The sequence below is a fragment of the Telopea speciosissima genome, unplaced genomic scaffold (assembly GCF_018873765.1).
Source record: "Telopea speciosissima isolate NSW1024214 ecotype Mountain lineage unplaced genomic scaffold, Tspe_v1 Tspe_v1.0188, whole genome shotgun sequence".
Taxonomy (NCBI): domain Eukaryota; kingdom Viridiplantae; phylum Streptophyta; class Magnoliopsida; order Proteales; family Proteaceae; genus Telopea; species Telopea speciosissima.
The window spans coordinates 37,444-51,642 of record NW_025317524.1 but is presented as its reverse complement, the minus strand read 5'-3'; the positions used below and the strand labels follow the sequence as shown (position 1 = coordinate 51,642).

At 42.5% G+C, this 14,199-nt stretch overlaps 1 non-coding gene across 1 annotated transcript; it reads right to left on the bottom strand.

Moving 5' to 3' along the window:
* Nucleotides 1-11,455: 11,455 nt before the first annotated feature.
* On the bottom strand, nucleotides 11,456-11,562 carry LOC122647824. Its single transcript, XR_006330982.1, has one exon. It is a non-coding gene; the product is annotated as a small nucleolar RNA R71 (small nucleolar RNA).
* Nucleotides 11,563-14,199: the final 2,637 nt, after the last annotated feature.

The following is a 14,199-nucleotide window of genomic DNA, read 5'->3' as shown; positions in this document are numbered from 1 at the left end:
CAAGAATCCAATCTGGTGGAGCCAGAATTCACATTTACTGAACTTGGCGTAAAGTTGGTGTTCCCGTAACCGCTGCAACACAAAAGTAAGGTGTCAAGCGTGTTCCTCTTCACTCTTGGAGTGCACCAAAATGTCGTCAATAAACACAATGACGAACTTATCCAACACGTTATGGAACACTTTATTCATCATATCCATGAATGTTGCTGGGGCGTTGGTTAACCCGAATGACAGAACCAGAAATTCATAATGTCCGTATCGAGTTCAGAACACCGTTTTATGAATATCACCGCTCTTGATCTTCAATTGATGGTATCCTGATCTAAGATCGATTTTGGAGAAAACTCTTGCTCCCTGTAGCTGATCAAACAGGTCGGCAATGTGCGGCAACAGATATCGATTCTTAATGGTCAACTTATTTAACTCACGGTAGTTGATACACAGCCGCATACTGCCATCCTTCTTCTTAACAAATAGCACGGATGCTCCCCAGGGTGATACGCTGGGTCGTATAAATCCCTTCTTCAGCAGGTCTTGAAGTTGAACTTGCAACTCCTTTAATTCGATTACCGCCAACCGATATGGTGCCTTGGATACCTGTGCTGCACAAGGAATTAGATCAATTATGAACTCGATGTTGCGGTCAGGTGGTAACTGTGTCAAGTCCTCTGGAAAAACATCAGGAAATTCTCTGATGACGTCAAGTTCTTCCAAGGGTTTTATCTTTGCCTCTGTGTCTATCACAGTGGCTAAAAGGCCTTGGCATCCTTCGTCTAGCAACCTTTGCACCTGGAGGGTAGATAAGGTTATCCTTCTGGGTTTCCTTACTGGCTCACTTTGATATTTGAGAACCTACCCATCTGCCAACTTAAACACTATCTTCTTCTCCGCACATAAGACGTTTGCACTATAGGCGGATAACCAATCCATGCCTAGTATCATGTCAAAGTCCTTCATATCAAACTTTATCAACCGTGCGGTTAGATTCTTCCCACAAATCTCAATCTGGCAGGGGTCGTATACTTCCTTCAAACTCATAACACTACCCATCGGTGTGCTGACTACTAGCTCGTGCCCGATGTCTCTCAGTTGATCTTTCATCCTACTCGTAAAAGTGATAGAAATAAAAGAGTGGGATGCGCCCGAGTCGAATAATACTCGTGCAGGTATGGTTGAGACACTCAGGGTACCTAGGGTTCGTACATAATTTAGGTCGCATGAAGTAAATCAGTTATTCCCTATAATTTAGTAGTGTTCAGTAAACTTACCTGTCAATACATCGGGGTTTGCCTCAGCTTCTTCATTCATCATCGCGAACACCTTTCCTCGCGTCTGATTGTCTCGTGGCTAAAAAGGTCTCGCGTAGGGCTGATTCGGTGAGTTGTTGCCATACCCACGCGATCTGCATTCTTTAGCCATGTGCCCTTCCCTGTTACACAGGTAACACTTATAAGGTGGAACAGCAGGTGTTTGAGGCTTGGCTCACTTGACTTGTTGCTGGTCAGGTTGGCAAAGCTGCTGTTGTCGCTTGACTCGTAGCCGGTTGAGCAGGTCGATTGAAAGTGGGGCAGAAAGGGTTCTGACCCACGTTCGGCCTACAATACGGAGTCGGATTAAGGCTTGAACTTGTTCCTTGATAAGCTTTATTTGGCCACCCAAAAGTTTGAAAATTATTTGGCCTTTTGTTCAACTCAGGCAACGTCGTAGTCGTCTCTTTCTCTTTCTCTTTAAATCTATCTTCCATTGTCTTCGCCTTGTCAACCATTTGAGTATAGTCCCGAATGTCCATGATTGGAAATACTGATCCAATCTCAGTCTTGAGTCCTTTCTCAAACTTCTTTGCCTTACTAACTTCCCCTTTCAGGTGCTTCGGAGCAAAATGGAACAGTTCTTCAAACCGCTGTTGGTAATCCAACACTGACTTGGCCCCTTGCACTAGTGTGGTGAACTCAGCTTCTTTCCTATCCCTGAAACTCTCTGGGAAGTAGTTCTTAAAGAAAACTTCTTTAAATTGCTCCCACGTGGGATTCAGGTGAGTGGCTTCCAAATTGGGCTTAGTAGCCTTCCACCAAGCTTCAGCCTCATTCTGTAACTAATACCCCGCACAAATCAGCTTCTGTGCATCCGTGCATTCAAGTACTTCAATGACTTCTCTAGGGCACTAATCCACCATTCCGGCTGCATTGCCTCGGAAGTTATCTTGGAAAACGCAGGCGGTTGGAGTTTCTTGAATCTCTCCATAACCTTGGCGGTAGAGTTTTCCACTAAGTGTTGAGGCACAAGTGGTGGAAATAGTACGGGCTGGTTGGGTGGTGGTGGTGGTGTCGCACACTCATGCATCATGGTTGCAAACTGTGTAGACATCTGACCAAGCCATTCTTGTTGTTGTTGCATGGTCCGCATCATAGTGGTCATGAATGCAGTTACATCGCCGGCTGCCACATTTGGCTGAGGTGCTGCAGCAGTGGCTTGTGCAGCCGCTGGTGCCTCTGACGAAGCAACTGATGCTTTAGAATTTTGAGCCTCAGTCCCATTTGGCAATTCAACCTCTGGTATAACACGAGGTTGTTTTCCTTTGCAACCACCACGAGAACTTCTTCTTGTGTTGACCATTGTTGCTTCTCTAAAAAGAGGAGCATGCTCAATATTCCAATATTGCTCAGCGGGGTCAACAATTATTTCCTAGTTGGTACAGGTACAAACCTAGTCCATAGTTCCAGTGAATTTCATAAGTCGCACCAGTAAGGTAGACTATTAGATTTGTCTTCTTTGTTTGTTATAAGGTGTTTCTTTCATTTATTATGTTCTCTTTCTTAAGCATTTTATGTAATGGTATGCTATGCATGACACTATATGAGAGACTTCAAATTTTTAAATAAAAGACTTTTAATTATTTACCTAGTCTAACAGGCAAGCAATTCCAGCTTCCTTCCGGTCACAAATTCCATCGCAAGCAGGTACTCTATGTCAGCTCTAACTTCCTTGGCTAAGGACAGGTGGAAATCTCGTTCCCCTGGTCCACTAATAGTAGCAAGGGCTAGGTAAAAGTCCAATCGGTTCTTGGCTCGGGGTAGTACTAGCCATATCCGTCTCAGTCTCTCTCGTAGTTGTCCAATATAGATCATGATGCTGGGGTCTCCTACCTTGGCTGAGGTAATGGGTCCTGTCATAGAAAATGATTCTAAGCATTAGGTTATACTTAATTAAAAGAATTAAGTACATGTCTACTGGATTTTAAATGACTAAAATCAATAAAAATACAATTGGGTTGGCTCGAGGTACCTTAGTGTCTAAAAAGCTCAATTTGACCAGACAACCTATAAGACCCTAATCTCGGCTAACCTAGGCTGTGGGTATGGTAAGATCTATGCTCGCTACGCGTCGTAAATACATATTACAACATACCTACATATCTATGTTTGGATTTGCATTGCATCACACCACTAAGTTCATACAGCACAGTATTAAGCACATAGTGTTAATTATTTACACATACATTAATTCTTATAGATATATAGATATTTATCTATCATTAGATACTTGAATGTAACCTAAAGGTAAGGAATTCCTATTCCCATGTGTTTTACTAAAAATCCACAAGTAAGGGTCATTTTCCCCTAACTAGACTATTTGATACAATTGTGCTTATTTAAATTAATTAAATTAATTAATTTAATTAATTGTTATTATTATATTTATTATTTTTTTTTTATACCCATTATGATTATTTTATGAAAATTCATATTTCCATGTCCATTGAAGTTAATTTAGGTAATACTAAAGTTCCCATGTGTTGAAACATAAAAACAGCAGAGAAATAATCACTGGACGATGTCTCTAGGCGTTGGATGCATCGCCCAGTGCCATCGCCTAGAGAATCGGGGCGCAGGTATAACAGTCTGAGAGGGACCCATTTTGTACCATTCTTTTCCTAAACCTCTCTAAACACCTAGGGAAACTATTTGGAAGGTAGTGTGACCATTTCCACACCAATTCCTCACATTTCCTCGGGTTTTTCGCGAATCTACTGAAGCTTAGGTAAGATTTCTTAATCCTTTTTACTATTCTAAAACTTTTCTTAGCCTCTTATTGTTTTAGCTAGGGTTTTCTCAACTCTCCCATAACCCTAACCCCCTTTTTTTTTTTTTTTTTCTTTTTGTAGGCCAATGTCTACAAGTCATCGCACAGCTAGGAAGTTAGTAGCCCAGAAGAGGCTTCAGGTTGAGACTCATCATCATCATCATCATCTACGGTGCGTCCTTCTTCACCTAGGGACGATTGATCATCGGAGGAGCCCGAATTTGACCGATTCCTCTTCTCTAGGTATGAGCATTTCAAGGATTGGGACAAGTTTAAGTCCCTCAAGATAGTCAATGGTCGGGTAGTGCAGGTGGATGACTTCCATCAATATAGCCTGTTTACTAGGTTCAATGCTTTAGGTTGGGCCTCTATGTTGACTCCTATTGAACCTTGTTATCCTAACTTGGTTCGGTATTTCTATTGCAATTTGGTGCCATCTGGGGCATAAGAGTTTGGGTTGGAGAGCAGAGTGAAAGGAGTGGATATCAGGTTGACCACTACCTCACTAGCGGGGATATTAGGGCTGCCCAACACTGGGGAGAGGTGCTATTACAAGCCCCGTGTTGACATTTCTGAGATGTTTTCATTGGGGACCAGGAGGAGGGTCTTCAATGCATTGACTGGGTCTGAGAGCACACCCAAATCAGAGGCTTCCTACAAGCTTAGTGCTTGAGTTATTAGTCGGTGTGTGACCTACAACATCTACCCCAAGGGCGGTAACAGGGGTAGCATTTCTATGCTAAGAGCTTATATCACTTACTGCCTATTGGGAGTGGGCAGAGGAGGTCCAGTCATAAACCTCCCATACCTACTGCTACAGGTTATGTTATATCATGCACAGAACCCTTCTGATGGGAACCTTCCATATGGGAAGTTCCTCACTCTAGTCTTTCGGCACTTTGAGGTTCCTTTGGCGGCCGAGTATGTAGAGAGGGATAGATCCAGGCCCATTGACAAGACCTCATTACTGAAGATGAAGGTTCCAAGGGGTGATCCACAAGAGGATGAGCAGATGGGGATGCCTGGAGATGAGCAGCAAAGAGATGAGGAGCTGGATGAGGTGCAGGGTGGCAATGAGCATGGTGAGGAGCATGATGACATTGAGGGAGACATTCATGGCGAGATGCAGGGCGAATTTGAGGGTGTTGGCACACAGTTCACAGATTTACCTGCTTATGGAGCGACGGGTGTTACTAGCTCGCACGTGCCAGAGCCTTCTGAGTGGGCACAGGTGATGTCACAGTTCCAGGGTCTCAGCACTCAGCTTTCTGACATGTCGACTAGGATGGATTGGGGTTTCTCATCTTTGGAGAGCAGAGTAGTTTCTGTAGAGCAGCGCCTCAACTTTTGGGATAGATTCCACCATGTTGACTCACTCCAGACTCAGCCTCCACCGGAGTAGTTCTTCCAGACAGCATTGATGTTTCTGCTATGTGGTTCAGACTATATATTTTTTTTCATTTTTATGCTTATGTTTTTTTTTTGTTTGAAATATATGTACTTTCTTTCTGTCAGCTTATGTAAATACTGTCTTATTAAGGCTTATGTAGTGGCTCGGCCACAATTGTCTTTATGTTAATAAAATTATGGATCTTTTGTTTATTTACATCTACCTCACCTGTAGCTTTTAGTTATTACTTGTCTTAATGTTGGTAACTTATTAGACCTAATCTACATCCCGTGAATGTAAGAAGAGCGTCACGCTCTGATACTAAGCTCTGTCACATCCCAAACCACCCCCTGGGAGGATTAGGTAGGTGACCCGAATTGCGTAACAGCAATCCGCCAAATCCCACGGATCTAGAAGCAGTTATTACATTCACGGTTCCACATTCATCACTTTACTATAAGCAAGATCAGAGTGCTATAGATAAACTACAATTATAATAACAAAGGGAAAGCGTAGTGATACGGAAAATGATGATCATACATACATACATATGTTTGATCTGATACATTCCCCATACAACCCACAAACTGAGAAGTAAAGCTGCCAAGGACAAAAGCCAAAGAAAATACATACATATATATATAGGGTGAGATAACTCAACCCCAAAAAGAAAAGAAAGCTAAAGATGCACCACAAGCAAGACGAGGATAAACTCCTAACAAAAACAATAAGGAGTCCCCAAGATAAAAAGCATCAAGTGCACTCCTCAACGGTCTTCATCTATGACCACCGAGAATGCACGCATCATCGGCACGACTCCGTCTGGGTCTACACCAATATCATCATAATAACCAGGGCTCTCCTCCTCAAAATGAGCCTCCATGCCACAGCGACATCCACCTGCAGAATCATCTAGAAGAAAAACATGTATAACAGAGTGTGAGCCCCACTGAGCTCATGAGCGAAACATATCATCATGCATGTATGTGCAACCACAATCCACATGATCCTACATGATATGCAAGTCTAGATTAATTATTAGCCACCTAACAATACAGCTAAGTCAGGTTAGTGCTACTATAATTCCCAATACATGTATCCCTGGTGCGGGCTTGGTTACCCCTTCCCGCGATACATCCATTGAGCTGTCGGAGAAGATCAGTCGGCTCCAGCATCTCCCTACCCAGGTCAGCCCAACCGATCCTCTAGATTAACTCCTGTGAGGTAACCGACTCAATATCAAATCACCCGAACCGGTGCATAATCATCATATGTGGCATTCCGCCAAAAATTCACCTTTCGGTGCTTCCCAAGCTTTTAGCCCAAGACTTCCCAGCAAATCTACCCTGGGGCATCCCAACTGTGCTGAGGCTTCCCGGTGTAAATGCCTCTAGGGTTTTACAGTAGTCTTCACAGTTATCCAACACCTTAACCCCTGTTGGCAAGGGTGCGTAGCACGGGTGATGAAACTCTAGCCCCATGTCTATATGGCATCGTATGAGTAGGGCGGTGTCAACCGTATCCCATACTACAGGCTACCACCGGCCTCATTTCCAAGCCGACTACCGGATCTAGTCTAACATTCACAATCATCAGATAAGAATCACAGTGTTGATCGACAGACAATCAATGTGTAATAATTTGAGTAATTGAACAGAATTTAAATAACACAGCATTTATAAATTTAGAATTTCAATTGCCGGCATAGTAATTCAGTTACACATATATATATGATAATACTTCACTCACTTGGGTCTAGTTCTAAGAACTCAGTTACAAATTTAGTTTCGACTGCAGTCTAGCTGTAGGCCTCGAGTGCGGGATCAAATCCTAGATATAAATCAGAAATTGTCATTTTAATATTCCAATCTATTTTTGAAGATCCTAGGGTTGATCTAAGCTCACTGGGTTGACCCGGTGTACAATAGGTCTTCACTTAGAATTCTTTGGGTCTTGCACTGGGCCTTAGGCCTATGTCCCGGTGCATCATCCAGAGTTGGTGGCCTAGGGGTAAAATGGTCATTTATAGTATTAGTACCTGACCCTAGGTTACATTAGGTTTATAGTGCTGTCCTCAACTTGACAGTGTTGCAGGACCAATCATAGGCAGGGTTTCCAAGTCCTGCGGGGCCCACTTGGGTTCCCAAGCACTTACACACATGGACAGATGTGGGGAGGGGCATTCTGGACATTTTTCACCTCCCTACACTGGATCATGGCCCTAGGGTGAGGATCCCTAGGTCAGAGCATCAAAACAGCAAAGTTTCCTTCACTGGGCGATGGCTCTGGGCAATGTCTGCATCGCCTAGAGATTGCAAAATCAGAACCAGGCTGAGATTCCTAGGTTTTGAACCATGGGCTGTGCATAGATCTTCTCCCAATGCATGTTAGGTCACCTTGGACCCCCAGGGGCACACTTTGCACGTGTCCATGTGGATTTTCAACTAGGCCCACCACTTGGCTGCCAGAGGCTACCTAGATAGCCCAGTAAATAGTAACACAGGGTATTCCTCAATTATAAAACTTAATTTTAGCTACATGCAAAGCTGGATTCAGGTGTAAATGACAATCCAAGGCTGCTACCACCTAGGGCTAGGTCCCATGCAGCCAGGGCTTGCATTCAGGGCTCCAAACAAACTGTTCTCTATGTAACTGGGCAGTGCAGACCTGCACAGCCAGGTTTCGATCCCAAGATTAGCAAAACAGACCTGTAAAATCTTATAAAATTCCCAGATCTTCCATGCATCATACTTGTATCGCAGATCTGGTACAGTCCTTGGCAGTTCCCAGTTGTTCTGGGCTGCCAGAGAGCAGAAACTCATCAAAATACAAGCATTAAAGGGAGCAGCAGGTATGAGCAGAGATTTGTATACCTAAGCTGAGCTGGGGTGCCACAAAATCAGAGCTCAGATGTATGTGCTACTCCTTCTTCCTTCCTTCTTCTCTTTTCTTCCTCTCCTTTTTCTCTTTTCCTCTCTTTTCTTTCTTTCTCCCTTCCCCACGATTTGGACAGTAGCCAAGGGTTTAAATGAACCCATGGCACTGATATTTATAGGCCCAGCCCATACTAAGGCCTGTTTGGTTGTTAAGGCCCTTTTCCAAAATGCATTTTTGACTGCATTCTCAGCCATTTTGGGCACACTGGTGGGGTCTACAGTGAACCAAATGTATGAGGTGGTCCCTCAGACTTCCCTCAACCTATGGAGGGTGTCCATGTCCAATATGGGTGGTCCCCACAATTTAAAATCGTTAAATAATGCTATTTTGCACTCTGGGTGATGTTTGCATCGCCCAGAGATTTCAGCAAGGCTGAATCTCAGTGGGCTTGCACAGGGGTTTGACCCAAGGTCAGGGCCTTGTCCCCACATGTCATTTAGGGTCTTTTACACATATTTTAGGGGTGGGTCCCACAGTTGTGAAGAGGAGAGAGAATACCTGGAGTCTAGGCAATACATAATACTATGAGCTATGCAGCTACAAGGGTCAGTGATCCATCTACTGACAGGTGTACAGGATGATCCACACAGGGATTCTTCATCAATCTCAATCACTAGAGTGATACTCCATAGTGTGCTTGGATGCCATGTCTGGGATTCCTATCCTTTAGTCCAGATTCCAGTCAGTCAAGGGCAGGGTTTGATAGTTTCCACGTTCCTAAATATATTTTATTCTCCTAATCTCTCATCTTATACGTAAGTCTCTCTCTCTCTCTCTCTCTCTCTTTTAGTTTCCTATTCCTAAATCTATTCTATCCCTTCTTTTTTATTTTTTCTAATTTATTTTATTCACCTAATCTCACACCTCCAAACGTTATCTTCCTTTCTTTTACTCTCCCATACCAATTGGATTCCCCATTATCTTTATCTTTATTTAATTTTAGAAACCTATCTAGCCTATTCACGTGGGAGAGGGACTGATTTAAAAGACTCATTAAATTAGTGGGATATATTTGATGGGGAGATTCATTCCATTACAACAAGCAATACCGTGCTTAACCTCTCCCATCTTTATTTATTTTATTCCTATCCCTCCTCTAATCACATATGCTGCCCATATCTTTTTCTCCCCATCTCACTTATGGATTCTCTATCTCTACCTCCTCCCTATCTCTACATTCTCTCTATCTCTCATGCTTTCTTTTTTTTTTTTATTATTAAATTTCTTTTTTAAACACCAATAGCTATAAAAACCCACGGATAGATTAGGGAGGGATCCGATTCCAAGCAATAAAACCGTGCTCTCTCTTCTTCTCTTTACTTCCCTCTTTCTTCTTTTGCTTTTGTTTTTGTTTTTGGATCTTGGGTTCGGCAAGGGGAGGAGGATCACCATTCCAGTAGCTTCATCTCCATGGATCATCATCACCATTGCTGCCCTTTGTCTCTTAGCACCATGATTGGCTAAGTTCCCTCTGTCTTTAGGTGTAGATGAACTAATGGTGTTTGCTATTGAAAATTCTGGTTTGCATTCTTGATTGCTTGATGTTGAGACCCCATCCCTATTTGGATAATTTTAATAGATGTATTTAGTTGGAAAATTTTGCTTCTGTGATTAATTATTTTTCATTCAAGCAATGGTATTTTGTTCTTATGTGGTTGTACCGAGGATGGATTATAGCTGAACGAACTAAGTGTGCCAAGCCCTATAAGAGAAGGATGATAGTACTCATCAAGATAGTCCATACTTAGGAGGAACCCTACATTCTGTGGTATTATTAGGCATGTGGTTATAATAAACCGAAGCATGCAACCAAATTGAATGGCAACCCATTGGGGATTCGAACCCTAGAGAGTCTCCCGTATTTGCATATCGTTGTTAGCTTAGATTCGTTTCTTTTGTTTGTAGTTTTAAAAATTAGATTTATTGTAATTTAATTTTCATCACTTTCATCTAATCATCTTAGTAATTTAGCCTTCCAGTTCCCCGTAGATCGACCCCTTACTTGCTACTTGCTAGATTAATTTAGGGTTTTATTTTTTACCGGTTAACCACACGATCAAATTTTGGCACTGTTGCCGGGGAACCGAAGCACGGTTGCTAGGATTGATTGAGTTGTTTTGTGTTACTTTGTTTTAGCTTTAATTTCATAATTCCAGAATTTTTATTTTTATTTTCAAGTACTTTATTAGGTTAATTTGAGTATACCTAACGTTCTCTTTGTTTGTGTAGGAAGCCGAGTAGATCGAGTAGGACAAGCTGTCCGTTGGGTTTACTTTTAATTCCTAGACTTTATGTAATTAGGGTTATTTTATGTAATAATTTTTTTTATTCCAGCATTAGATTGGGTGTTTAGGTTTAATTTTATTCCCCCAGCCCCTTAAGATCATATGTGTAACCATTCATCGGGGGCAGCACGTGCAATTGCGCAACCGCCAACACCAGGTAAGTATTTTCGTTAGTTTTAAATTAGTCAATTTTTTTACTTTTTAGTTCTGATTTTTATTATTGAGTTTTTTTTTAGTTATTATGTTTTAATTTCTGTTTAATTAGCACGTTCAACTTGTGCTATATTTCATGCATGGTTGGTGTTCTTTGCACCCCTACCTGACTGCCCTTGAACTAGAAATAGAGCGATCTATGGCTAGACCTAAGGATAATAATAATAACATGGGTGGCAAAAACCAGCCAAGAAGACCACTGAGTGAGCACTTCACTCCAACTGCCTATACCCCTGCATCTTGTATTCAGCTGCCTGCCATTTAGGCTGCTCAATATGAGATCATGTCCAGCATCATATAGATGTTACCATCCTATTATGGACTTGCTAATGAGGAGCCTTACAAGCATCTTGATGAGTTCTTAGAGGTGTGCTCTACAGTCAAACTCCAAAACCTCTCTGAAGACGCCCTAAAGTTACTCCTATTCCCATTTTCCTTAAAGGACAAAGCCAAACACTGGCTTCATTCCCTAGATTCAGTTAGGATTTCTACATGGGCGGGGATGCAGCAAGAATTTCTAAAAAAATTCTTCCCCATTGGCCGGACTAATAGCCTTAGAAGAGCCATTACTAGTTTCTCCCAATTAGAGGGCGACCAATTTCATGAAGCGTGGGAGAGACTTAAGGAATTACTTAGGAAGTGCCCCCACCACGCTGTCCCGAAATGGCAGCTAGTCCATTATTTTATGATGGCCTCCATGACCGATATAGGCAGACGGTGGACTCCTCTTGTGGTGGAACATTTATGCACAAGAATGAGATAGAAGCATGGTATCTTTTTAAAACCCTTAGTGAGAATTCCCAACATCATGCTTCGGCCTCTCGGACTGAGATTCCACACATAGGGCAACCAAAGAAGGGCGGCTTCCATGAGATCAATCCAACTGTAGAGATGACTTCTAAGGTTGACATGCTGTCTAAGAAATTGGACTATCTGATGTCTGTAGGATAACATTCTATGTCCCCTTTCCCAATGAGTTTCCCTCCACCCAATCAGACTGAAGCCTGTGCCTTATGTGCTAGCCCTAGTCATTATGTGATGGACTATCCTTCGGCTGCACAATACCCTGAATTTGTTCAGGAACAGGTACAAGTGGCTCAAGGTTTTCCTAAACCGGGTAATGATCATTTTTCCAATACCTATAACCCAGGATGGCGAAACCACCCAAACCTTTCATGGAGAAACTCAGTACTAATAATCCTCCAAACCCACCATATAGACCACCATTTAATGTTCAATCTAATGCCTATAAGGGTGGACAACCACCATATCCTCAACCCCAACAGAATCAATCCTTTGAGGAAAAGGTGCTAAAAGCATTAAGTGGACTCAAGTAGAACACACAGCTGCTACACTCACATACTCAGTCCATCAATAAGCTAGAGAACCAACTAGGTCAACTAGCTGATGCTATAAGTAGGAGGGAGGCTGGCCAATTGTCAAGTCAGCCAATAGGTAACCTAAACAATCAAATGGGTCTAGGAAAAGAACAGGTCCAATCGGTCATAGTCCTAAGGAGCGGCAAAAGGGTGGAAAAACTTGATACACCCTTAGCCACTAATGAGACATTGTCTACTAAGTCTCAAAGCCAAGGAGAGGCTGAGTCAACCCTAGAGAATTCTGGTGGTGGTGTAGAAACACATGAGTCCATTACTGAAACACCACCTATGGAAAGCACTCATCAGTTCCCAAGGAAGGGGCTACACATCCTCCTTGTGGAGGGACCATTACCTGACTCTTACATTCCAACGGTTCCTTTTCCCCAAGCCCTTCAGACATCAGCCCCAGACTATTTGGATAAAAAGGGTGCAAAGATGCAAGAGATGATAGACTTGTTCCAACAAGTTGGATTCATCTCCTCCTTTTGGATGCTATCAAGCAAGTTTTTGCTTACGCTAAATTTTTAAAAGACATCTGCACCCAAAAGCGTAAGTTGAGAACTCAAATCCCTAAGACTGTCCATTTTAACTGAATAGGTTAGCTCTGTAATTTTCAGCCACCTACCCCCTAAGCTTAAGGATCTAGGTAAGCCTTTTATTTCCTGCATCATTGGAGATCTCTCCATAAGTAGGGCACTACTTGATTTAGGGGCTAGTATGAATATCTTGCCTAGTTCAGTCTATGACAGATTTGGTTTAGGAGATTTGAAACCCACGGAGGTCATCCTTCAGTTGGCTGATCGTTTAGTCAAGAGACATTGTGGTTTATTAGAGGATGTTTTAGTGAAGGTGGAAGAATTGTACTTTTCTGTGGACTTCCTTGTCTGGGATATGGATATAACCACCACAGCCAAGCTTCCCCCTATCATTTTGGGGCGCCCCTTCTTAGCTACTGCAAATGCTTGCATAAATTATAGATCGGATGCCATGGACATCACTTTGGGAGTAAGAAGCTTAAGCTCAACATCTTCAATGCATCCTTAGGTTCCATTCGAGAGGAAGAGTGTTTTGCATTGAATTTATTAGATGAAGTTGTGGGTGATCACACTTTGCACATGCTTATTGATGACCCTTTGCAACACTATGTAATATTTAGAGAGGAGTCTGAGGCATATACTGAAGAAGTGCATACTTTGCTAGATTCCTCACTCTCTTCAGAATGGCCACCTTGGACAGTTAGGCTTAAGCCTCTTCCCCCTTTGGCTACGTCTCCTCAATCTTCTTCTCTAGTATCCCCTCCAAAGTTGGAGCTTAAACCTCTCCCTTCCACCCTTAAGTATGCATTTTTAGGGGAAGGAGAGACCTTGCCTATTATTATCTCATCCGATCTTTCATCTAGGTAAGAAGCTCAACTTTTGGAAGTTCTTTCTAAGTACAAGGCCTCTATTGGTTGGTCCTTGGTTGATCTTAAGGGTATTGACCCTTCAGTCTGTATGCACAGGATCTATTGTGAGGAGGGAGCAAAACCCTTTAGGGACCCATAGCGTCATTTGAACCCAAATATGAGGGAAGTAGTGAAGAACGAAGTAGTAAAGTGGCTTAATGCTGGCAGCATATACCCCATCTCGGATAGTCAATGGGTCAGCCCCACTTAGGTTGTCCCTAAGAAGTCTGGCATCATGGATGTTTCCAACGACTAAGGTAACCTTGTCCCAACTCGTACCACTATGAGTTGGCATGTTTGTATTAATTATTGGAAGCTGAACAAGGTCACCCGCAAAGACCACTTTCCTCTGCCCTTCATTGATCAGATTTTAGAAAAATTGGCTGGGCAGAGCTACTTCTATTTTCTTGACGGTTATTCGGGATACAATCAAGTTCCTATATGTCCCAATGATCAAGAGAAAACAACCTT